The following is a 25,000-nucleotide window of genomic DNA, read 5'->3' as shown; positions in this document are numbered from 1 at the left end:
AGACGCCCTTGCTCAGCCTTTGCTTGAATGGGTAGGGTGAAGGTACAGCTTTTTCTGTGGGTTTGGCTGGAGCAAGCTGTTATTGTCTACAAGTCTTCTGTCTTGCCAGGACATACCTTTTCTGGGCCTTTGGCTAAAGAGCCCAGACTTTCCCTGGGGATTTTAAAGTTTTCTGAGATACATGAAGCAAAAAAGAAAACCCAGGGTACTCACCACCTTGTCATTTCCTGGATCCCAAGGTCCCTGGCTGTACTGCCTTCTTTTCTTTAACATACAGAATATTCTTGTTTCTTTCATATATAATGTCCAGGGTTTATATTTGTACTTATTGGAGGAATAGAGAAAATTGTGTCCAGGGGAGAAATCTGGAAACTGAATAGGCAACTATGAGTCTCAGGAACATTTAGAAAACATCGCTTTATTCCACAGTGACTTTCATGCAAGGTTGCTGGGTCTAAGGTCTTGTGGGGAAATTGGAGCTTAGACTGAAGGTTTGTAGCTCAGACCTGGGCCAAGGTCATTTCAAGGACCCCTTTTCTTCTCTTCCCTTCTCTTCCTTTGCAAAGGGAGAGAACAGGGGCTGTGCGAGACCCTTGATTCACCTATTGGTGGCAGTCATAAATCAAGCCTGCTGCTGCTGCTGCTGCTAAGTCGCTTCAGTCGTGTCTGTAGACTGAAGCTCACCAGGCTTCCCGGTCCCTGGGATTCTCCAGGCAAGAACACTGGAGTGGGCTGCCATTTCCTTCTCCAATGCATGAAAGTGAAAAGTGAAAGTGAACTCTCCCAGTCGTGTCCGACTCTAGCGACCCCATAGACAGCAGCCTACCAGGCTCCTCCGTCCATGGGATTTTCCAGGCAAGAGTACTGGAGTGGGGTGCCATTGCCTTCTCCGAAATCAAGCCTAGGAGCACCCAGTGTAAAAGTTGATACTGATGACACCTTATTCCTGTGTCTGGCCTTGCCTTTTGTTTTCTTCCCCCTAATAATTCTTCTTCTCACTGGGATTTTATCTCCTGGGAGCTGATGAGGCAAGCTGGGGTGGGGTCCTACCGAGCATATCACCTAAATGCACTGATGGTGTGAACCCAAAGCTGGCAAATGCAGGCCAGTACTAGTGCCTGAGGAGGGATGCAGTGAGGCAGTGTTGCCAATGTGGGGTGGTAGAATGATCTCAAATCCTCGAAGCCAAGAGCTGGAAGCTGTCCTGGGAATCGGGAGGGAGTCAGACCAAGATCTGACTGGTCATCTGGCTGTCTTGTCCCTTCAAAGGATACAGCTCTTGCACAAGCCCCACTTTTCTCACCTGGAGGCATTCTGAGTCCCCTCCCTTGTCGCCCAGGCAGGGTCTCAGGAAACTGTAAAGGAATTGTAGCGCTTGGGTGAATATTGGAAAGTGGTGATGTTTCTGGGATGGGGAGGCAAATAAAACCATGACATTGTTTTTGGAGGATCGAATGCAGATTGTCAACACAAATACATTTCTGGATCTAACAGTCAAATGTGTGAATTAATTATGGACCTATTAAGAAGCAGGCTTATTCTTCCTTTTGGTGACTAAAACTTCTCCTCTGCCCAACCCTTTCACTCTGGAAAAAGGATTTTTTCCATGACGTGGCCTGTTCCTTTAAAGTTTTAGGAGCTGGAGTAAATACAAGAAACTAGCAAAAACTTGGCTTCTAGCAGCCACTTCAGTTTTGATGATCTGTGCCCAGAATCTTGGTTAGGGTTGAATTCTTATCACATGTTAATAAGCACTGTAAAGGACCCATAGCTTTAGGAGGAATAATTGTTTCTACTGGTAACATGAGTCTTTAGAAGATGCTGAGGGTGAGGTCATCTGTCCACTCTGGGCCCAGTTATCTCTTGTGTCCATGTGCTCTGAATTCTGTGGGCTGCTCTCCACATACAGGGCTACAGTGAGCCACAGAGGCACTTTCATGTATACAGGACCTGCAAAAATATTTCACTGAGTGACTTATCACAAAGGATTTCCAATAAGGGAGAGCCTCCTAAAAAATACCCACACAGACACACACAACCTCCTCACCTATCACCTGCATGAAGAGCTTCGACTATCTCAGCACATGCCCTCAAGATCAGTTTTACAAAAAACAAAAACAATCAAAAATATTTAGCATCTCACTGTCAGATATTTTGGAGCTTCTATCTGCAGGATCAGGTATCTCGCTCTCTCTCTCACTCCTGGGGCAGTCCAGCTTTTTCCTGCTGACCTGTTGGCAGTCTTCACCCGCTGCAGAAGCCCCCCATGTGAACCCTGCTCGGGTTTGAATGGCCTTTGCAGAGTTTGCACCATTTCTGCATGAGGAAATCTCTGCAAGGCAGGAACATCGCTTCCCAAAGCTAATGAATGGATAAATAAAACGGTAGTGAGAACACATCCCTCACCCTGTTTTGTTTTGTTTTTTTAATAGATCTTTTAAAAAACATTTGTTTGACTGCACTGGATCTTAGTTATGGCACATGGGATTTTAATTTAATCTAGTTCCCTGACCGGTGATTGAACCTGGAGCCCCTGCATTGGGAGCTCAGAGTCTTAGTCACTGGACCACCAGGAAAGTCCCCTTCACCCGGTCCTAACCCAACTCAGGGCACCTGTGTCCAGGGACCTGGTGGAGGGTTGGTTGATGTTTACATGGTGTGCACCAGTACCACTGTCCTGTTGCTAAAAATACTGAAATAGTTCCTGAGCTGCTGGCAAAGAGTTTCTGCCCTGAACCTCTGCTCACAGATCTTCCCCTGTGCCTGAAGCCTTGGCCCTTCCCTAGGTCCAGAGCACAGGAGGAAAACTCCTGGTCTGTCAAGGCCACCAGGCTACAGCCCAAGATGATTCAGTTGGTGGGGATCGAAGTGCACCGGTTGTTAATGCATTGGCTTCCCAGCCCTGCTTGTTGATGCATTTTGTACCCATTCTCTTCCTTTGCACTCAACAGCAAGTGTTTCCTGGATCCAAGCCGTGTGCTACTTCTTTGCTCTGCAGCCAGCTTCTCTTGGCCAGTCTCATTTCCCCCTGAGCACATCCCCTACTTCTGAGCCCGTGTCCCCACCGTCTTTCCCTTTTATACAGCGGCAGTGAGTATTGCCCGTGTGTTTGCTGTGAGGAGATGATCCAAGTGAGGCCTTTCTTATTGCTTGTCATTCTGACCCCCCACGTGATGGGACTTTCCTGTAGAAAGGTTACTCACATTTATGCTTTTGCAGTTTCTGTTCTGTTTACAACTTGCAAAGTAACTGCCTGGTTTTCTGTGACACGTGTGTTGCTGCTATGACAATAGCAGGGGCGTGTCAGCTGTGAGAACAGCCCTCTGCCTCTCCCCCAACTCAGAGTGGTGCTTGGACCCCGCTCAGTGCCCTCACGCATTTCCAGGGAGCAGTTGTGACCTTGTTCAGCCTTTGGCTGGTGTTTCCCTTCTCCCTCCTGTTACAGGGTTGAGGTTGAGGAAACACCTTTCGGAGGCTCTGTTGCTCACTCTGCTGGTTTTCCTTGAGACCAGCTCTGAAAGTTTTGTCATCAGCACATCTCTCCTTGTTTCACAGCCTGCAGCTTGTGTTAAGCTGTGAGCTGAAAGCTGACACTTGTCAGTCAGCCTTGAGTTTAGCTTCCACTATCAGGGGTGACTTCCTCCAGTAATCACGTTGGGCTTGACAATGACTCCGTTTTCAGAATGGCAGCGTAGTCACGAGTGAGTGTCTGTAGGAAGGCACCCCGCCCAGCTCGAAGGAGCCTTCATTTATTTAAAGATCCCTTAGTGCACCCTCTCTTGGGCCCCACTCCTTCCAGAGAGAGGCCCGAGGGTCTACTCTGGGGAGTGAAAGGAGGCGGGACAGGCTGCATTCTGTTTTGGGAGGGCAAGCTGGAGTCTTCTCTTTGTTAGGAAACAGCGTCTGGGAGGGCCTCCCTGTTCTGAAGAAGCCACGAAGGGGTCAGAGCTGGAAGCTTCCGAACCACCTGACCATTTGACTCATCAGGAAGCTGAGGCTTAGAGGCGGGTAGACACTGGCCCAAGGTCACACCGATGTCCAGAAACTGGAGTGACCTCCAACCAGGCCTGTGTATGACCGGGGGCCATCTCTCTCATCTGTTAAGTACTCGCTGAGTCTGCACTCCACTCGCATTGCCCCAACTCATTCATTCAACAGGTGGAGCCCCCAGATTGGCCTCTTGAGTAAGAATTTCCAGGGGAGGAGCCTGGCAGGCTGCATAGTTGACAAGCACCCCCAACCCCATCCCCCAGATTTGTATCATCAGAAGTTTGGGAAATTCTGGTCTACACTGTACCTGCTGGTGGTGGGTTCAATCTGATGAGAATTCTGGAGCTGGGATTCTGGGGGACTGTGGCTTGTGCCTGGAAACAGGACTGTGTCTGGAACCATCCAGACTCTTGGCCAGGTGAGAGAGGAGTCGGCTGTTGTGGGCACTGGGGCCCATGGATCAAGCCAGGCAGCATCCAAGGTAAAAATAATAATTTTTTTGAAAACTTACAATGCCTTATTCCCTAGGAATCTGGGAAGCTGGGGATTAGTAGTAGGGGGAGGGTCCTGCTTTGCTCAAACCAGTTAGTGTAGGGTTCCTGGGACTTCCCTGGTGGCTCAGACAGTGAAGAATCCACCTGCAATGCAGGAGACCCAGGTTCGATCCCTGGGTCAGGGAGGTCCCCTAGAGAAGCGGATGGCTAGCCACTCCAGTATTCTTGCCTGGAGAATCCCATGGATAGAGGAGTCTGTTGGGCTACAGCCCATGGGGTCAGAAAGAGTCAGACACAACTGAGTGCCTAACTTTCACTTTCCTGGGCACCCGGAGATGGGGTGGATACACAAGGCTCCTTGGTGCCAGTGGTCAGATTTAGGGGAATAGCTGCTTGTTGTTCTACGGCTTGAGGATGGGAAAATAATCTCAAATTGCAGAACCAGGAGGCTGCTGACGTGATCAAAGGAACTGAGTGCTCCAGTATGCCTTAATGTGGATGCAGAAATGGAGTGAGACTTAGGGACCCCCTGAGGTGACGCAGGTGTTTAGTGTTGATGGAAGGTAGACACGAGGCCGTTAGATGACTGGGTGTCAGATTGCAACCTGAGCAGCCCTGGCTTTGCATGCAGGTGTGTCCTGGGTGCGAGAGGCTAGAGGTGGGACATGGGCATTGAGAGCAACTCTGCTCTGTTCCTCTGTGTAAGCTGGTGTTTTGTGTAAGGTTTCACTGGGAAAATCAGAGGCTCTATCCCTCTGTGGGTCACTGTGTCTTCAGACCTTGCTCCAGGACTGGAATTAGGAGAGCTGTATGTCGGGCCTGGCCTGGTGGGTGATTCTGGGTGGTTCTGCAGACCTCTGTGAACCTCAGGCTCATCATCTTCTAGATGGGGTGGATGCTCTGTCCAGGTTGTCGGCAGATCTGATGTCAGTGGCAATTGACGTTTCAAGTCTGGGCTGAGGGTCAGTGGTGGGGGACTTGGGTGCCCAGTCAGTGGGTTGCTGAAGCGGCCCCGACTCCTGCTTTCATTCTCTGACCTGCTTTTTGTTACTTACCCTCTGCTGAAAACCAGATTTTCTTGCAGCTCAGATGTCAGTATAATATGAAAAAACCCAAGGGCCTTCAGTCTCAGATGGGTTCCTTGCTATCAAAAGCTTCTCCCTGTATTAGGGCACAAGCCTTTAAGGCTTTCAGCACCCGTGTGCCCTTGCCCATCACCAGGGCACCTCTGGCCCTGGCCTTGCTTGTGGCAGGCCTCAGAGGCAGGGCCCACATTTGGACGATTTGTGGGATGAGGAAGGACAGAGGCTGGATATTTCCTTACTTTTTTGTATCAGTTACTCAGGAATGAATCTGCCGGATAATTGCTCTTCCTTTCTATGTCCACACTGTTGGTATGGCCCTGGTGCTCTCCAACATTAAGGGAGGACCAGCTCTAGCTCTGTAACTTGTGCAAAATGAAAATTCAGAGCCCCGAATTTTCTCAAAAAAAGTTTAAAATTCATTTTCTAAAAATGAAGAATCTCAAGATGACAACCTCAGGATATCAAACCTCGGCAACTGTACCGGTCACGTGCCCATGAAACCAGCGCTGTATAGGAGCAAGATGCTTTGAATGGCAGGAACCCCACAGGACTCAGGCTGGAAGGGTATGCTCATGCAGGTTGTATACTGCACAACTCTGGGGAGTACCATTCACACTGTGGCCCACATGGCAGCCTTGCCAGAGGTCACCCCAACCAGCCCTTGACAGTGGCCATGACCCACAGCTCTGGGACAGAGAGGCCACCTGAAGATGGGCTGGGGTCCTCACGCCCAGATTCTCCCCTCCAGCCAGGGTTCTGGAAGCTCCTTCTTCGCTCCTCCCATTCTCCTTGGCATTTCAGAGACACGTTTCTCCACGAAGCTGAGGTGCCCGGGCTCCACGCGGGCGCTGCTGGGGAAGCTTCCGCTCCTCCGTGCGGATCGCCCGCCGGCGGCTCTGCTGTTAACCTTTGGGGTTTGCTCATAAAATAGAAACTCTCTTTGTAGGTCAGTTTGTCAGTAATTTTGGCAGCCGCGGGGCCACCGAGGGAATGAGGCTTGGTTCCCACTTGTCTCTCGTGCTCGGTTTGGAGACTTTTGCGGAGCCCTTCCCCGGGAGGAACGCTCACCCCTGCCGGAAACGAGAGACGGTTTTCTCTGACCTGGTTTTGAATCGGCAGGAACGATTCCTGTATGCTGGAAATGTACGGCCGCTGAGAAGGAATTTGGTCCAACCCCAGCCTGCGGAGCCTTCTCCTTGGGGCCCTGTCTTCCTGGGCAGGGGGCACTTGGGTGGGGCTGCTGGGTTCTGCTTCTGCCCCCATGTTAGATGAAGTGGAAGGGTCTGCTGAGAATGGCACCCACCCGAGCCTCACTGAGCTCGCCGTGGTCTGCAGGATGGCATGGTGGCCTGCCAGCTGGCCCACCTGGTTCTGCACAACTGCTCTGACACCCCCGCCCCCAACCTCAGCCTGGGTTGCTGAGGCTCTTCTGGGCATCTTCCGTTGCGATAACCTCCCATACTCCCTGATGGAGGGGAGGGAAAAGATGAACAAGTCTTCATCAGACCCTGCCTTCAAGGGCCCAGCGGTGGGACAGGGATGAGCGTGGTTAGGGAAAGTGCAGGCTGGCAGGACTGGTTGTCAGAGAGAGTGGTGTTCAAGGTAAAATGAAACAGGCAGCCTGGAGAAGTCAGGGAGGGCTTCCTGGGAGAGGCAGTGATGAACTGGACTGTGACCTCTCTCCCTATTACTTGAGGCCTCTAGGGAGTTAGATTGAGCATCTCTAGTCCTGTACAGGAAGCCTGGAGCACCTAGGTTGGGAGAGTATTGTGGCCTGGAAATTCAGAGCCATTCAAATAATAATAACTGAGCATTGGCAGAATCAGAGTTGATTGAGAGGTAGAACAGGACTCAATGACCAAAGCTAAGGTTTGCAGAGTGAGATCTTCAGATCAACCAGAGAAATGGGTTGAGTGCCATGGGAGGGGATGTGGAGGAAGGAGAAGAGGGCAGGTTGGGTTTGGAGAAGAGGGCAGCTTAGGGTCTGGGAAGAGCCCCAGGAGTCTCAAGGAAAGAGACCCTGGCTCCACCCTGCTCCAAGATGGCAGGCAGGCTGAAAGGATGCTTTCCAGTCCCTTATGTGTTCCTGCGTGTCACCTTTAGATCCCAAGGTCTGAGCATGGACTCATGGGGCAGCAAGGCCCAGACAGAAGCCTGGAGCTCTCCCCGGGACTCAGGTCTGCTCATAGCTCCTGGACAGAGAGCCCTGTTTTACTGATGTTTGTAGAGAGTGCTGCCTTTGGAGACTGTGGGGTCAGAGCCTCCATGGGGATGAGCGGCAGCTGGGGAGATAGGAGACCTAGATTCCAGTCATTGCTCCCCTTATGAGCTTTGTGACCTTGAGCAAGTAATGTCCCCTTCCAGGAACCGTACTCTGACCATTGTATGACTAAAGCGAGCACGGAGTAAATGAGCATGCCACTCCGTTAACCAGACTTCCTTCCTGTTAAAACTTTCAGAGTTTTAACATGATGATGGTTCCAGTGATGATAGTGATCATAGACAGTTCTATAGCACTTACTTAAGTGCCAGGTCCTGTTTTAAGCACTTTATATCAACTGTTCCACTTAATTCTCACATCAGCCCCCAGAAGGATTCACTGAGTGCAGGAACTCCTCAGCACTCAGGTCTGCAGGGCGTGGTTGGGCAGGTTGTACACTGCACAAAGTTTTAACAGGAACACCATCCACATGTCTGCCAGTCCCTGTCAGTGACAGGGATCCAGAACTTTGGGGCAGAGAGGCCCTTCTATTCTCTCATTTTATAGATGGGAAAATCAAGAGGCGAGGTAGCCTGCCTGGGGCTACTCTGACTCAACCAGCAAGAGTCAGAGCCAGGTTAGGACCCAAGTGATCTGGCTACAGACTCCATGTGCTCAAGCGCCATGCCAAATTGCACCCTTGCAGTCATGGAGTCCCCTTTTTAATGGAGCATCTGTCTGCAGGGAGCAGTGTTCCCTGGAACACACTTTCCAGATGCATTCCGTGGGCACTTCCGGCTGCCAGCTCTGGACCGTCAAACTCCTGGGGGAATCTCCAATGGAGATTTTGTTCCAGTCTCCGAATCTCCACCAGTGTGGACTCCTGCAGTGTTGCATAGATTAATAGTCATCCGTTCTTCTTCTTTCCATCCTTCCTTTATAAAAACGCCGTATCAGAGAAATTTGCCGATGGTGTGTCCACGCAAGGACCTCCTCACCAAGGCAGCTGCACGTTAAGGGGAAATTCGTAAAATGAAGTTTGGAAGCCGCCAGCCCGGCCGGAGCCCCTTCTGAGCGATGGTGATTTATTTCGGCAATGTGGTAGTCATTAGTATCTTTGGTCTTGGAGCCCACGAGCTCGGGCCTGGGTCTGTGGCCGAGGGAGCCTTCGGGGCCATTACGCACTAATGGCTCAGTGTGGGCAAAGGAGGCCCGCTGTCAATCTCGCTGCCGGCGGGTAATAAATGTCGGCCGGCTGCCTTCCTGCTCCTGGAGAAGGGGTGGCGGGGGCCTCGGCACACGGTGGCCCGCTGGGCCTCCGAGAGGCCTGGCCTTGTCTCTACGGCTGTGGAGCAATCACGTCTTATCTTGGCTCAGAGACCGGAGGTGAGAAGTTGCCCAGAATTTTGTCTGACTCACCCAGATTTTAGAAACCTGAGGTTGGTTTGGGGACTCTTGGTTCTGCTGGTTTGGTTTTGGGTGGCTGTCTTCCTGCAGGGTGTCCACGTCCTCTTGGAGAGGGTATGGGTGACGTAGGGCCGGTGCAGAAACCACCCCAAGGGAAGGCGCTCTGCTGTCTCTGCCCCTTGAGATGACCTGTCCATGTTGCCCCCCTTAGAATGGAGGCCTCATTTATACACAGTCAAGGGCGTGGACATACTGAGTGTCGCTCATGCCCTTTACATGTGCCCGCCCAGCCTGCATGCACATCAGCAAGTAGCCCCCTTCCTTGCCCCCAGCAGTTCCCCAGGGCAGTCGCTCCTCTGACTTCTACCACCTGTGGGTGGTTGGACCTGCCTCAACGGAACCCTCCAGGGTGTGGTTTTGGGGTCTGGCTTCTATAGCTCACTGTTAACAATACATTTGTGAGGTTCATCTTGTTTGCGTATTGGTGGTGTGTGCCTTTTTGTTGCCGTGTTCAAGCCCCTGTACGAACATGTTCCAGGTGCCTATGCGTTGCGGTGTTGGGTTGTTCCTGGATGGGGGTGCTGCTGTGAATAAGCGCTGTTGAGGCCATCCGCAGAGGGCCTTGTCTGCGGAGGGGTTCGCTGTGGTCATACGCATGCGCGTCTTTGCTTTCATAGCTGGTGGGTTCCTGAGCTGCTGGCTGGTGGGCGGGGAAATGTTCAGCTGGAGTTGACACAGCCAGTTTTCTAGGGGGCTTGTGCGGGTCTACTTGCCCACCCTCTGCCCGCAAGGTCCTGTGTACCCCACGACCTCTGCCCCCACACCCTCTGCTCCCACCTCCTGCTCACACCACTCTGGCCGCACCTGACTGTCCTGTTCTCGGACAGCCTGTGCCTCTCTGTGGAATGTTCCTCTCCAGCTCCCTACACCACTGCCGCGCTCACATCCAGGTGTCACCTCTCGGGGCTGAGCCCCACTGCGACGTTGTCCCTCTAATCTACCCTCTGTCTTGTTTCCTTCATAGTGCTTCTCTTAATCTGTAGTCATCTCACTTACTCATGTGTTTGTCTGCGTGGTATTTGTCTTTCCAGGTGGACCAGGGACCTTGTCTATGTCGTTTTGGCCTGTATGTTCAGTGCCTGGGCCAGAGTCCAGCACATAGTAGGTATGGGTAAGGAGAAGAATGAATGGACTTGAACTTTTCAAACCCAGATGCCACGTGTATCTTGTCTTGCCATCGTAGTCACCTTCCTATGAGGAGGATGAGGTCAGGTCATGGTCTCCATCTGACAGTGGAGGCAGTGAGGTATGAAGAGTGAGTGATGAGCCCCGACGGGGACCCCAGTTCCAGGCCTGAGCCTGGCGTGTTGTTTGTGAGCTGTGGCTCTGAGGTCTTGGGATCTGGCTTCAGATCTGGCTCTGCCACCCATTTGCTGATCGTGTGCGGGTTCCTTAACCTCTCTGGATCTCGGTTTACACATCTGTGAAATGAGAGGATTAATGTACCCAACATCAAGTGCTTGGCCCGTCAAGGGAGCACTCGGTGATGGAGCCTCTTCTTTTATCAGTTGGTTTTACCTGGACATGCACTTCTGTCCACTGATTGCCAAGGGGAATAGTGTATGGAGAAAGGGCTTCCTTGCTTTTTAAAGACTGCCTGGTGAGCCCCAGCGTTTTTCTTTGTGCAGTGAAAGTATGCCATTGCATGGGCCTGATGAGTTGGCCTCCTCCCTCCTCTTTTCTTCCCTCCTTTCTTGGTTTGTTTATTCATAATCTGTAGGTGAGTTCAGAGACAAGTGAACTAACGCGTGTGCATGTCTGGGTGTCTCTGTGTCTATGTGTGTACACAGTAGGGTTTCTTTTCAGCCCAAGGTGTCCAGGGTACAGTTTGGAAACTGGGGCTTCCTTAAAACAATGCGACCTTGTGTTCCCTGCAGGGGGACTCCCGGCTCTCAGGTCTTAAAGCTATTAGGTTGAACGTCCAATTTTTGACCTACAGAAAATGGCAGTTTCACATGGCTCCCCTAATATCTGAAGGCCCTCTGGAAGTGACCATTTATAGCAAAAAGTTGCCACACTGATTTTAAACAATTTTCATCAGAATCCTAATATTGCTGTCCCTCACCCTGGTTATTTCCCTGGCGACACACGATCAAAAATGCTTGGAAGTAAATCAGTGGGTTTCTTTAGCAAACAGCTCTCCCTTTGAACTTGCTGAGTGTCTCTGCACACCCAGGAGGGTGGGCCCTGAGGCTCTGGAGGGTTGGACACCCCTCCCTGAGTTTTTTGTGCAGTGGAACCTCTGCCCAGGGGTGCAATCTGGCCTCACTGAGGTCAGGTCCTCCTGGTGCCCCCCACTTTCTCCTCCACACAGGCCTCACTCTGCCTTTGCAACCAGTTACCCACCCCTGCTTCTGCCTCAAGAATGCTGGTTCAAGTATCCAAGGACTTTGAGTCATGGAACAGCTCTGGAATGAAAAAATGATAATAACAGGAAAAATAGTAAGAGCTACTATTTGTGGCTGCTGCTGCTGCTAAGTCGCTTCAGTCGTGTCCGTAGACGGCAGCCCACCAGGCTCCCCCCATCCCTGAGATTCTCCAGGCAAGAACACTGGAGTGGGTTGCCATTTCCTTCTCCAGTGCATGAAAGTGAAAAGTCAAAGTGAAGTTGCTCAGTCGTGTGCGACTCTTGCAACACCATGGACTGCAGCCCACCAGGCTCCTCCGTCCATGGATTTTCCAGGCAAGAGTACTGGAGTGGGGTGCCGTTGCCTTCTCTGTGTGTACTATATCCAGGCACCTTACCTGAACTATTTCAACCCCCCCACCCCTAATTTTATAAACTAGGTGTATTGCTCCTATTTGACAGATCAGGAAACTGAGGCAAGAAGAGATTCAGTAATGTGTCAAAGCTTGCTGTCACAGCTGAGGAGGGCACAGGCTGGAGTTCTTCCCAGGCTGTGCTCGGGCATGCTCAGTCACTTCAGTCATGTCCGACTCTTTGCGATTCCATGGACTGTAGCCCGCCAGGCTCCTCTGTCTGTGGGATTGTACAGGCAAGAATACTGGAGTGGGTTGCCATGCCCTCCTCCAGGGGATCTTTCCTGACCCAGGAATCGAACCGGTGTCTCCTCCATTGCAGGTGGATTCTTTACCCACTGAGCCACCTGGGAAGCCCGTCTACCTAGGTCGCTTAGCTCCAAGTGCGCCCTTCTTACCACCCCCTCTGCTTCTTGACTGTTTTCTTCAAATGCACAAGTTTGAGGAGAAGTTGAGGAACGGTTTTCAGGAGGCGGATAACACACGGGGTGAAAGCTGTGTGTGATTGACAAGCTCTCCCAACAGGACCTGTTCTGCATTCTGGGCAGAGAGAGCTGGGGAAGGCCGGAGTCGCGGGGGAGGCTCCTAAGGGCATGGAGCAGGGCAGGGGAGTTATGTTTCCCCCTCCCGAGAGTGTGGGGGAAGGGGGCTATGACTGCCAGTACTTGAGCTATTTTTGATCAAGCACTGGGCAAGACCCAGGCCAGAGGATTGGTGTCGTAAAGCCTTTGTTAAATGCTGGGGAGCAGTAGTAATAGACTCTCTTAGCATCACAGTGCTTTCTTACAACTATAGACATACGGATTTATGGAATCATAGCATCCCAGACTCTGAGGACTGTAGAGCTCTCAGATTGTAAAGCTGGGGACCTCTTACTCACGCGGTGTGGAAGAGAGCTGCTCACACACGTGAACGCAACACGGGCTGCTGGCTGTCCAAGGGAAACAAGACGCAAGCCATGTGTGTAATTTTAAAATGTTTACAAGCTGCGTTGAGAAGAGCTAAAAGGAAACAGATGGAATAAAATACTTTTATTTAACCCAATATATCCAAAATATTATGATTGTACTGTAAAATCAACTTAAAAAGTTGTTAATGAGAGTTTTTTACACTCGCTTTTTCATGCTAAGCTTTCGAAATCAGGTGTACATTTTGTGCTGGGATCGAGCCACGTTCCAAGTGCTCCAGCAGGCACATGTGGCCAGTGCAGGTCTGGGTGTGTTCCTGATGGGATGTGCATGTGAGGTGTGGGCTGTGTGCCTGTGAGGGAGCACGGGTCCCTTTGCTAGGAGGGGCTGGCTCTTGGGGAATCTCTGGCAAAGACCTTCATCTCTCTTTGGAGTTTGCAGACGTGCATTCCCCACCCCGGCCATCTCGCCAGCCGCTCCTGTTCATCGCGGCAGCTCACGGGCGGCCTTCAGAGAGGCCTCTCCTAGCCCAGGAGGAGCTCTGAGATGGTCAGAGGGAGCTTGAGGCCCAAGCAGGGCCACCAGGGGAGAGAGAAACCACGTGGCCAAGGCTCCTGCCTTCACTCAGCCTCGGGGAACAGAAAGCCAGGCAGTGCCTCTTGGCACGGGGCCCCTCTCTGCCCCTTCCTGGGGGGTGCACAGAGCTCAGTGCCCGACGTCCCCCCTGCCTTCATCCGAGGCCGTCTTCCCAGGCTGATGCTGTGAAAGTGTCTCCATCTCTCCTCCTGCAGCCACGGGGAGATAAAAGCCAGGGCTGTGGGGATGGTAAAGAGGGAGCCAAATTATATTTATAATATTAAAGTGAGTGCATTTGTGCTTGCTGTTCTCCAGGGTTTTTCATAAGTAGAAAAACACAAATTAGCATTTTCCATTTCCATATATTGACTAGAAAAATCGCCTGCTCTCAATTAAGACCTATAGCTTTTGGGATGTATGCAACAATTTTATAAAATATTTACAGCGAGATTTGCATTTTACATGGTGTTACAGTTTTTCTTGTGTTTAGGAGAAAGAGCTGAGGCCTGCAAGAGGAAATACATTCTCTGGAATTGAGGGGAAAGAAACCTGCAGGCTGTTTTTCTTGCCTTCGCTGTGTTTCTGACGTTGTCTCTGGTAATTACCTAAGTCTGATCCACCTATGAGCTATTTGTTAGTCTGTCCTCAAAGCCCTCACTCCTTTGACAAATCTATTACTTTTCCTTTAAAACTTGCCGGAATGGAGCTGTTTGTGGCTTTGTACGAAGAGACCAAGAAGGAGAACATGTTTTTTTTCCGAATGTAAAAGCATGCCGTAAAGAACATAGCTATTTCCTGGATAATTTGCAGTTGTATATTTTATGTTAATTTCACCGAAAATACTGCACCCCTGCCAGGTTTAGTAGCGGCTCACTGTGATATGAATAATTTCTAGTGAATCATTTTTTTTCTTCATTTAAGATTTGGCACCTTTTTAAGATTTTAATAATAGCAACAAGGAGGAAGATTTAGAACAAGTGAAACATTAGTGCCAAAGAAATTCACGTTGAGCGCTAATGTAAAATAGCAAGAATAATTACATGGAAAGCAGTTTCCACAGATGTTTTTCCTTGTAATGTAATAACTATTTACTAAACTGTTTATTTTAGGCCTTTGGTTTATAATAAAATATTTATACATTCTCTGCTGTAATAAAAAAAAATATTGACAAAATACTATAGAGGTTTAAAAAGACAATTGATGTGTTTATTTTCCAGGAAGCGAGTGGGGTATAAAAGTTTGGTGCTCTTTTCAGTGGATGTTTCAAGATTAGTGAAACTGAGTTCGGTGTTGGAGTTCCTTCCCTCCTTTATTTGTTGAGAACTGACTAGTGCAAAAATTAAAATACTGTCAGCCTATTGTTGGGTAGGGATATTGGTAGATATTGTATTTTTAAAATAGAATTCTTAGCTGTGAATCCTACCAGTGGAGTGTTGAGAATCAGAGTCGCTACTCTCCGATCAGATAGGCTAAAGGGGTCTGAGGGCAGGGAGGGCGTGAAGACGCTCTGGAGTGCTTTAGCAGAATTCAGATGCAGGTGGGATTCAAGGCTACTGGGAGGTCAGGTTAGTCTTGTGGTTTATGAAGATTTGACCTTGATTCTCACATTCTGTCTGCAGTCAGTGAGGTGTGGGTTTGCCCCATGGGAACCTCCATCTGGAGCCTGGGTGGCAGGGAGCCCTCCTTTTGTACAGTCCTTGTTTGGGACAGAAAACGAACAAGAGATGCAAGAGGAAGTCTCCACCCCCTCTCCCCACTGTCACCCCCCAACCTCACCCCTGCATCGCTCTCTGCCCTCCACTGGCCCCTGTGACGGGAAGTGTCTCTGAAAATGGTCCGGATTGGGACGGGGAGTTTAAGGACCTAAACAGGAAAGAGGTCATCAAGGAGCTCCGAAAGAGCCTGTTGGGTCTTGCCTGCATGCATGGAACAGCTGATCGAGGTCCAGTCTTACAATAACTAGCCTGCTTTCAACCTCCTGGCTCTCCCAGACTTCTGCATTGACTGCCTTATCTGAGGGTGTGTCTCTGAGCCTGGCTGTTGGTTTCTGTATGTCTGACTTGCTGTTGAGGGTCTATGTGTAGCTTGTATTTATCTGAGTCTGTACATTTGCATGCCTGTGGGTTTCCTGCTGCATCTTCCATTTATGAGTTTTGGTGTCTTAGTGTGTGTTTCTTGGGTCAGTGTATTTGCTCTCTGTGGGTTTGTTTCTGTGTTTTGGATTTGGGTATGTTTGTGGCCTTATGTGTTTGTTGATTCTGTGTATTTGCATCTGTGGGGATTATTCTGTTTTTGTATGTGTCTGTCTGTGTATATGTCTATATTTCTTTGTGTGTGTGTGTGTGTGTTTGTGTGTGCTTGAGTGAGTGACAGGTAGTTCCCTCTGTGTACTTGCATGTTTCTAAGTTTGTGAGTATGTGTGTGTGCTAGAGAGAGGCAGACAGACAAGCATCCCTCTGTTGAGGAACCAGCCCTTTCCTTGGGAGAGGCCTGGGGGCTTCCCAGCACTGAGATTGCTGGCTGGGCTAGTGCAGGTGTGTGAACATTTCTTTGCATCAAACTTTCTGGTGAAAGGGGAGGAGAGAGGAGGCAGGGAAGAGGTTCCAAAGGGAAGGGAAGTGTGGAATTTTTAATAAAGAGAGAGACAACTGGACCCTGGTCTCAGAACACCCAGAGCAATCTGCCAGAGGAAGTCTGCTGCTTTTGGTTCTTAATCCAGAAAATATCTCTTTTTCATGCTCGGGGAGGCCAATACCAGGGCCTCTGCCTGAAGGACCCCGTCCCTCTGCTAAGGGCAGGCAGCAGGGAGAGGGGCTTTTTCAAGGGCTTACCTTGTGCTGCTAGTGACTTAGGGTGGGGGGTGGGGGGGGTGGGTTCCTCTTCTCCCAGCTTGGCCCATACCCAGTAATCTAGGACAACATTTTATACTGATCTCCTGAAGGGGAAGTGGGGGACTGCCTCTGGGGGCCCCTCGGGTGCTGTGGGAGACCCTCCTCGCCTGAGTCCAGTGATGAGATCACCACCCTTCCACCAGGGATGCTGGAGGGCATCGCGGATAGAAATTGCTGCCTTCTGAGCTGCTGGCAGAGTTCTTGTTCGCCCCTCTTCTTGTGCTTTGCTAAATAATCTCCACCCTTTTCTGAAGGAAGTGGCCTAGGTGGCATGCCGGCATGCTGGCAGGAGCTCCTTGGAGATCCAAGGTCCCCTTGTGACCCAGGAGTGTGAGCTAGGGCTCTGATTTGGTTTTTCCACTTGGCACAGGGAGAAACCAGCACAGAGGCAGAGCAGAGTCTGGGAGCTGACCTGCAGGAGGTGCTGCAAACCAACCAGAAGTCTCTCCAGATGGGCCTTCTTGGAGGGAGGGGCCCACAGAGATCCAAGCAGACTTGAGGGACCAGCTTCCCTAACAACTTCCCAGGGGTGGGGGCTGCTCCCGCCAGAGCTTTTGTTCTGCTGTGTGCAGATGAGTCAGGGGTCAGAAGTGGATTACTGGGGACAGTATCAGAGAGCGTGCAGCCGCCACCAGGGGTCCCCCGCTTCTTCTCTCTCTCCAACTGCAACCTTCCCTTCGCCCCTCAATAAATTTTGATTAGGTATTTAAAGGATACTGGCTTGGGTTGCGGGGGGGCAAATGATTAGTTGGCCTGGATGACTGACTTCTTCCCTCACAAACGGTGTCTAGTCTTAAAACCTGGCTAACCTTCTATGTCTTCTCACCTGGTTTTTGAACATCAGTGGGAAATTGGGCTTATGAACCAGGGAATAGAAGGGTTGAGATCAGTCTGTTAGATAATGATCTGAAATCAGCAAGGAGGGGAAGGGATAACCCCGTGATGGGTGGGCCCTGGTTGAGGGCGGGGCGTCTGTGTGACCTTTGCCGAATGGATCTTAACTTCTCACCTGCTTTGCCTTTTGTCGAACTCCCTTCCGGTCGCACGTGGCGGCTCCTGCAGCGTGGGTGACCGTGATGAGCTTTGCGGTCGGTGGCGGCTCCTGCAGCGTGGGTGACCGTGATGAGCTTTGCGGTCGGTGGCGGCTCCTGCAGCGTGGGTGACCGTGATGAGCTTTGCGGTCGGTGGCGGCTCCTGCAGCGTGGGTGACCGTGATGAGCTTTGCGGTCGGTGGCGGCTCCTGCAGCGTGGGTGACCGTGATGAGCTTTGCGGTGAGGAACTGCCACTATTTTCCTTTTGGTTTACAAGGCTCCCGGGCCGGGCCGGGGAAAAACAATTCACTCCACAGTGACTTCTGCAGCAGGATTCTGTCTCTGTGTTTGTAGGGGCGCCTCCATCCAGAAGGCTCTGGCAGAACAGGCCCCAAACTGCTTTTGAGTCTTTTCTTTGTTAAGCAAACAAGGATGTTGTGGTGGTTGTTATTATTTATTTTGCTAATTGGTGATGTTCCTTATTATTTTGGGCAACTCATACCTCTCTTTTTTGTTTTCTTTTTTTTTCCCCTCACCTTTTTTTTCCTTACAAGAAAAAAAAATGCTGATAAATAGAAGGGAGATAGCAATCACCCTTACCCTCACCTCTGGAGGGAAAAGTGCTGTTAACAACGTATGTTTACCATTCCTGACTCTGTGTTCATACACATGTAAACACTGTTTTAAAAAACCTATTGAAGTTTGATATTTACACAGAGAAGTACACATAGCAATAAATATGTAATGACTTGTTACTGATGCATCACTTGCACACAGGAAAGCTCGCATGCCATAAGCATATAGCTCGCCGCATTCTCCCAGACAGAACCCATCACCACGGACCATGCTGGATCCGTGACCCAGCGTCAGCTACACCCCACAAGACCACCTCCTGGCCCCTGTAGTCCAACTCTCCAGAATAACCATGATCCTGACTTCAGACAGCCGAGACCGCAGTGCCTGTTTTTGTTCCATTATACGAATGGAATCACCACGTAGTTTTTTGTACACGTGTTTAGTTTTAAATGGGTTTATCATGTCCATGCTATTTTGTAACCATTTCCTCCAATGAGATATGGTGATAACACCCCACATCAGCCCACGTATACCTCTACACCATCATTTTTGGTGGCCACTTGGTGTTCCCTTCTCAGAAGTGTCACAGTTTAAATTCCCCTTTGGAACTTTACCTTTTCGCTATTATAAACAACTTCCTGTGAACATCCATGCTGGATGGGTGACTTTCACCTTCTCTGGGGACAGGGTGGCCAGAACAGCCGTGCAGGGAGGGGCCCTCGCTGGGGCCCGGCTGGAGGAGCCCAGGTTGTCGAGTGGAGGATGCTGGCATCGCTTCAGTTTGCCAGCTGGACCTCATCAAGTGCGGGTGTTAATTACTGGGAGGCCCCTGGTTCTGTGAGCAGGCGGGGGACGCTGGGGCTAACTCGCGAAACAGGGTCACCTTGAAACAGACGCTTCCAGGGGAAGCACAACCAAGGAGAAGACCATGGGGAAGCACAGGACCAGGCCCCGGCTTCCCAGCAGTCTCCTCTAAGTCACCCCCACGCCCGGGAGCCTCTGTGTGGACGTGCATAGGGTCCGTCTGGCGCTGAATAACAGCATGTGCGTCTTTGTCCCCGACTTCAATGGGGGTGATTGGGGAGCGAGAATACCCATGTCTGTGGCTTACCCCCTTCCTGCAGACCCTTGGACTCTGAGTCAGCGGCTCTCCCTTCGTGTTCTAAGAACGGGGCCTGAGTGAGCATGGTGTCTTAGGGATGGAGCCGGGGTTGAGGAGGGGGCACTGCCCGGCAGTGCCAGTCGGAAGTCCAGGAGGCGCCGGCCCGGGGCCCTGGCCAGGTGGACTCAGAGCTGCGGGCGCGGCTTGGCCAGAATTAGGTTATTGTATTTCCTCTGTGATTCTTCATCAGGGCTGCAGCCCGGATCTGTTGCGGGAAAATCAATGTGTTCTGACTCCATAATTTCCCAGGTTGCCTTACTCCAAGTACATTGTGCATGGAAAGGTGACATCTCTGGTCACATCTGTGCGGACCAAATAGGGGTGTGTGTGTACATATACATGTGTACACACATACACACACACACACACACATTTCCTCTCCTCCCTTCCTCCCATCCCTGCCCCATCTCCACCTCCCAGCACAGGATTCACTGGAATTTCACAACCTTTGCAAGCTTTTGTGAAAACACTCATTTGTGTTTGCGCCAGGCCGCTAATGGCGGACGCCAAGGTCTGCGGAGCTTACCTCTGTTCAGCTCTCGTTATGGCGAGGAATGTGCCGTTAATAATGCATCTATGGAACTCAGCTGTGTGGGAGCCAAGTAATTATCCCACTGTAGCGTTCCCGGCTTCAGTGTCATCACAACTGGGGCTTCATTAAAAGTCCTACCAGAGACGGTGTTGTGTGCTGCAGCCTGTATATATATTTTTTCATTTAAATTATCAGCCTTGCTATGGCTCAGAGGTAATTTGACTTTTTGAAACCGCTGAGCCCCTGTGAATTCCCCTCCCCTTCTCCCTCTCGCTGCTCTACCAGCTGATCAGCCCCAGAAGAACAAAAGGTTTATCTGAAGCTATGAAGCATATATTCACCAGCTTCTGGCGTCTAGATAAAAAAAAAAATCAAAGTACTCCATTGAACATGTTAATACGGAGCAAAATGCACACAGCTAGATACTAAACCTTTGCAGGGATTTGGGCATTTGAAAAGTGATACCCAGATCAGGTCTTGAGCTGCGTTTCCTAGCCCAGAGAAGAGCAAGTAGCAAAGGAGGAAGAAAGAGTGTTTATAAATGAATATTAGAGACAGCCAATGAACCGCGTCATAGTTTCCCCACCTTTCGTTTTATCTCTTTGTCTGATTTTGGTTGTGTGGGCAGCCAGAAGCCTGGATAAGGGTACATCCCAGGGAGATGGGGTCCTCTCTCCCCTGGTGCTCTGGACTTTGAGCTGCTGAAAACTAGAGTGTCGAGCTGGAGGAGGTCCTGCAGTACTCTGGGTAGAAATGTTGAGAATTGGGATGGTGGTCCTCTTTGTTTCTCCTGATTCTCTGTGACCTCGTCAGCTTTCAACAGGGGAGGGCTGGGGAGAGCCACAGAAAGCGACGCCTTCTGAGCACATCGCACTCTGGGCCGTCCCTCCTTGGGGCCACCCGGAAGTCTGCATTTCCGCTCCTTCTGTTTTGCATGGAGGGCAGTCACCAGGTAAGATTGGCAGGAGTTATCAAGTTCCCTGAGTGAATCAGTCATGACAGAGAGCAGATAGGCACTTGACTGGCAGTGTCTGCCATGGGTAGTGAGGCGGCCTTTGCCCTGTTTGTTGGCCCTTCTTATCCATGGTTTCCACGTCCACAGATTCAACCAAACTGTGGATCAAAAACATTTGGAAATAAAAATTCCAGAAAGTTTCAAAAAGCCAGACTTGAATTTTCCATGCACTGCCACCTGTTCACTTAGTATTTACAACTATTTATATAGCGCTTGGGCTTCCCTGGTGGCTCAGATGGTGAAGAATCTGCCTGCAATTCTGGAGACCCAGGTTCGATCCCTAGGTCAGGAAGATCCCCTGGAGAAGAGGATGGCAACCCACTCCAGTATTCTGGCCTGGGAAATCCCATAGACAGAGGAGCATGGCAGGCTACAGACCATGGGGTTGCAAAGAGTCAGACACGACTGAGTGACTAACACATACACACACACATACAGTGTTTACATGGCATGAGGTATTTTACATAATCTAAAGATGATTTAAAGTAAAAGGGAAGATGTATATAGGTCGTATGCAAACACTGTGCCATATCTTACAAGGGGCTTGAGCATCCTTTGATTTTGGTGTCTGCAGGGGTTCTGGGACAATTCCTTGGTGAATACTGAGGGATGGCTGTCTATCTGATACTTGTCTATCAACTATACTTAGTGAACTCCTGTACTCCTGGACATCAAGGAAGATATTGGAAAGGTGTAGGAAGCTTGTGACATCCTTGGGAGGCAGCCAGAGCTACAGAAAACATCTCATGGTGTAAGCAATTTATAATTAAATGCTGGAGTATGCTTTTTCATCAGGAAAGAGGATACGGAGAATGGAGTGACCTGAAAAGACAATGAGAAGGATGAAGCATATTTGAGGACTGATGAGACCAGCTTGGGTGGAGTTGAGCAACCTATGAAGCCATGGGAAAGGTGTAGCCCAGTGTGCACAGATATAGGAAAAGGGAGAAGAATCCCATTTTTACTTTGTGTGGCCCTATGGGACCCTAAGGGAGTTCTATCCTTTTGTGGTTAGGCTTAGCTCCCATGTGGGCAAGGTTGGAGCTGGTTACCACCCATCTGGGTAGAGGCCAGGTGTGCTCAGGGTAGGAAGGTGTTCATTATGCAGGATTCCCATGGCCTTCTAGTAACTGACCTCTTTTGTTTGGAGAATCAACACCAGACACAACCTCTTCAGGTGGCACCCCTGCCATAGGGAAGATCTATGAGATCTCAAACTCTGACCTAGGCTTGGAATCTATTTCTTCTGCAGTCTTTACCTGCCAGTTCTCTGCCAGGCTTTGCACTCAGTGCTAGAGACCCTGATCCAAGGCAGTCAGAGCTCCCCCATTCCCCTGCCCTGCCCCACTTAAGGGACTTTCCAATCCAGTGGGAGAAGTAGATGTGGAAAGTCCTAAGTAGTATGAATGGGTTGGGAAATTATGCATGAGTACAGTAGATATATGAGGATAGGGAGTGGTCAGTGGAGATTTGAAATAGGGCATTTGAGCTGGGCCTCTGAAGGATGAGTAGGAGTTTGCTAGAGGGAATAGAGAAAGATAATTCTAGGTGGTGAGTGCAAACAAAGCTTGGAGGCATTAAAGAAAGCATGATGCTACTTGAAACTCTTTTTCCAGGGTCACCAGTGACTCCTGACTGTGGAAGCTGATGACTTTTGTAGTCCTATCAGGCCACCGGATCCTGTTGACTACTCCTTGAGCTTTGTCCTCATGCATATCTGACCCTCAAATCTATGGTCTCCAGCCCTAGATTCCTTCTCTTTCATGTTCAATGCTCACAGCTGGCTGCTTGCTGACCATCCAGCTCAAGATGCTTGAGAGTGTTCTTACCCTCTCCCGCACCCCAGCTTCAGTCTCTCATCTCAGCCCTCAGCCTCAGCAGCAGCTCCTTCTGTTCATCCCTTCGACCCCTACCCATTCAGTTGTTGGACCCCTATTGCTTGTAAGCTGGCCAGCCGAGCTCCAGCTCTGGTCCAGCCCTGCCGCTATGTTGGTCAAGGAGGCCGCACCCTGGGTGGCTTGCACATTTGCGAGACCCGAGGCCAGCGGTGCTCCATTCTTTGCTTTTGTTTGTCTAAAGCCAGGGACCATTTCCGGGGCCTGTCTGTCATGATCAGGGTCTGGGGAGCCTTGTGGGGAGGGGGATTCAAACTTAAAGGAACACTATGGAGGCTGAAGGTGGTCTCTTGAGTTGTACACATGCTTGAACTTAGCAGCTCAGGTCAGAAGCCTCTATCCATTTCTGGGAAATTGGGTCTTTGCCTTCTTTGGGGACAGTGAGTTTGTGCTGTGTGAACCATCTTTTGGAATCATGTTGGTGTTTAAGCCTCTACAAGGGCCGTCTGTCCCCATCAAAGCCAAAGACGCTGTGCCTGGCGATGCTACACCCACCAGGAACGAGGTCACCCCTCCTCCTGGGCAGCTGGGGCTGGGGTTTCAGAAGACAAAGTGCCTCACCGCGCTTCTCTCCAGCAAGGGCTCAGGGCGAGCAGGAAAAAAATCAGCCATGCACATTTCAGCACCCGGGGACCAGCTCAGAGGCCCCGGGTCCTGATTCTCCCTGGTCTGGAGCTGAAAGAAAGAGGCAGAAGAAGTGTTTGAATACTGTGCTGTGAAGGGAACAGTCCTGCAGCGAGGCAGTTGTGATATTAGAGCAGGCGTCCTAAGAGATCCCCTGGCTCTGAGCTGTGATCCACACACCACATTCGCAGACAGCTGGTCGCCCAGCGTGGGCTGCGCCTGCCGCTCCGAGCTGGCACACTGGCGGGGACCAGGTAATGCTCTAATTTCCCTCGTGCAGATGCGGCCAGGAATATCTTAATTTATTGGTGTGCTGGCATGCAAGAGGGAATGCTGCCGGTGCAGCCTTGCATAACTATTAGCAAAAAATGGAGCTGAATAGGGGCTTGACTTTTCCTAAAGTGGGTTTGAAATAATCATCGCCTTTTGTTGTGTTTGGAAGGGCTTGAACAATTCTTAATTATTTAATTATAGATATGCAAGTAATACACTGGGAATGGCCCTGCCATTCCAGGGATACTGAGCGGAGGAAAATGTTTAGTTACCGGAGGGGGAAAAAAAAAGGTGGTAATTAAATGGAAGTGTGGTTTGTATCATGCCATGCTACTCCATTGGTGACGTGGGCCTCACCGTGGAAATTCTGACGTAATAATTGTGACAAAGGCAGCAATCGCCACCTTCCTCCGGGCGAGGCCTGCGGAGTCAGCAAAGCTGTTTCTTCTCAATTTGCTCGTGTTGTGCCAGGTTAGGGTTCTGAGAGACGGGTGCTCTTCTTCCCATTTTACAGATGAGGAAATGGAGTCTCAGGTTTGCCCAAGGTCTTCCTTCATTCTGCATTTGAAACCACAGCTTATGTGGCGGCCGGCCTTCCTGCCCTGTCGCCGGCTAAGCCTGGGGGTTCACAGTGGCCATGCGATGACTTTTCTCTCTCTGAGTGCCCTAGACCAGCCTCTACAACTTGGGTGATTGTTTGCCTGAATTGTGTGTCTGACTCTATGGCAGCTTCTCTTGACGGACACCTTGTAATTATCCCATATAAGCACTCACTGTATTCATATCATTAATTTTGTTTGGGCTATTACATTTGATAGATACATTAAGCATTATATAGTTCTCTTTATACATGAAATTGAACTGCCTTTGAACAGTCAGCCAGCTAATTGCCGGTAATTTGTGTTGCTAACGAGAGCAGAATAGTGGTATAACATTAGACTCAACAGTCAGTTAACAAATTTGCCGATTCAGATTGCGAAGCATGCCCTCCGTGGCAGAGGCAGGCTGCATCTCACACGTGAATAGACTTTTAAAAATGCCTACGACTAAAAACCAACCACGGCGAAGTCGCCCCCCCACCCCCGACTGTGCAACACTGCCTGGCTGCTCAGGAGCGATGGGGTGACCGTGGGTGCCTGGGTCTGAAGGATGGGGGATTTCAGGGGAACCTGGGTGGGGATGGGAGGGGCGGTTTTGACTGCTCCTTCAGGGGGCTTCCCAGGTGGCTCAGTGGTAAAGAATACACCCGCCAACGTGGGAGATGCAGGTTCAATCTTGTGTCAGGAAGATCCCCTGGAGAAGGGAATGGCAACCCACTGCAGTATTCTTGCCTGGGAAATCCCATGTGGTCTGGTGGGCACAGTCCATAGGGTCACAAAAAGTCGACAGGACTGAGCGACTAAACAGCGGAGGCTGAGAAGCTGAGTTCTTAGCTCTGTCTTGAGTGACCTCCCATCCTACTGAGGTCTGTGATCTGGGGGCACCCATGCCCCTGTCCTTTTGACCACGATTAGATTCTT

The 25,000-nt window shown here is 50.4% G+C and overlaps 1 protein-coding gene and 1 long non-coding RNA gene across 11 annotated transcripts in view; one reads left to right on the top strand and one right to left on the bottom strand.

Annotated features, from left to right (window-relative positions):
* Positions 1-25,000, top strand: part of ZNF423 (zinc finger protein 423) — a 345,388-nt gene that overhangs the window by 226,291 nt on the left and 94,097 nt on the right. The gene's annotated exons all lie outside the window — the stretch shown is intronic.
* LOC147353178 (uncharacterized) lies at positions 13,578-17,500 on the bottom strand. Its single transcript, XR_015145443.1, has 2 exons — positions 17,381-17,500; positions 13,578-13,718 (listed from the first exon to the last, which is right to left on the bottom strand). It is a non-coding gene; the product is annotated as an uncharacterized LOC147353178 (long non-coding RNA).

Source organism: Bos grunniens, chromosome 18 (assembly GCF_055505025.1).
Source record: "Bos grunniens cultivar Pamir isolate PY7600 chromosome 18, Bosgru_T2T1.0, whole genome shotgun sequence".
Classification (NCBI taxonomy): domain Eukaryota; kingdom Metazoa; phylum Chordata; class Mammalia; order Artiodactyla; family Bovidae; genus Bos; species Bos grunniens.
The sequence above is the reverse complement of the archived record's forward strand: the minus strand, read 5'-3'. Positions and strand labels throughout refer to the sequence as shown.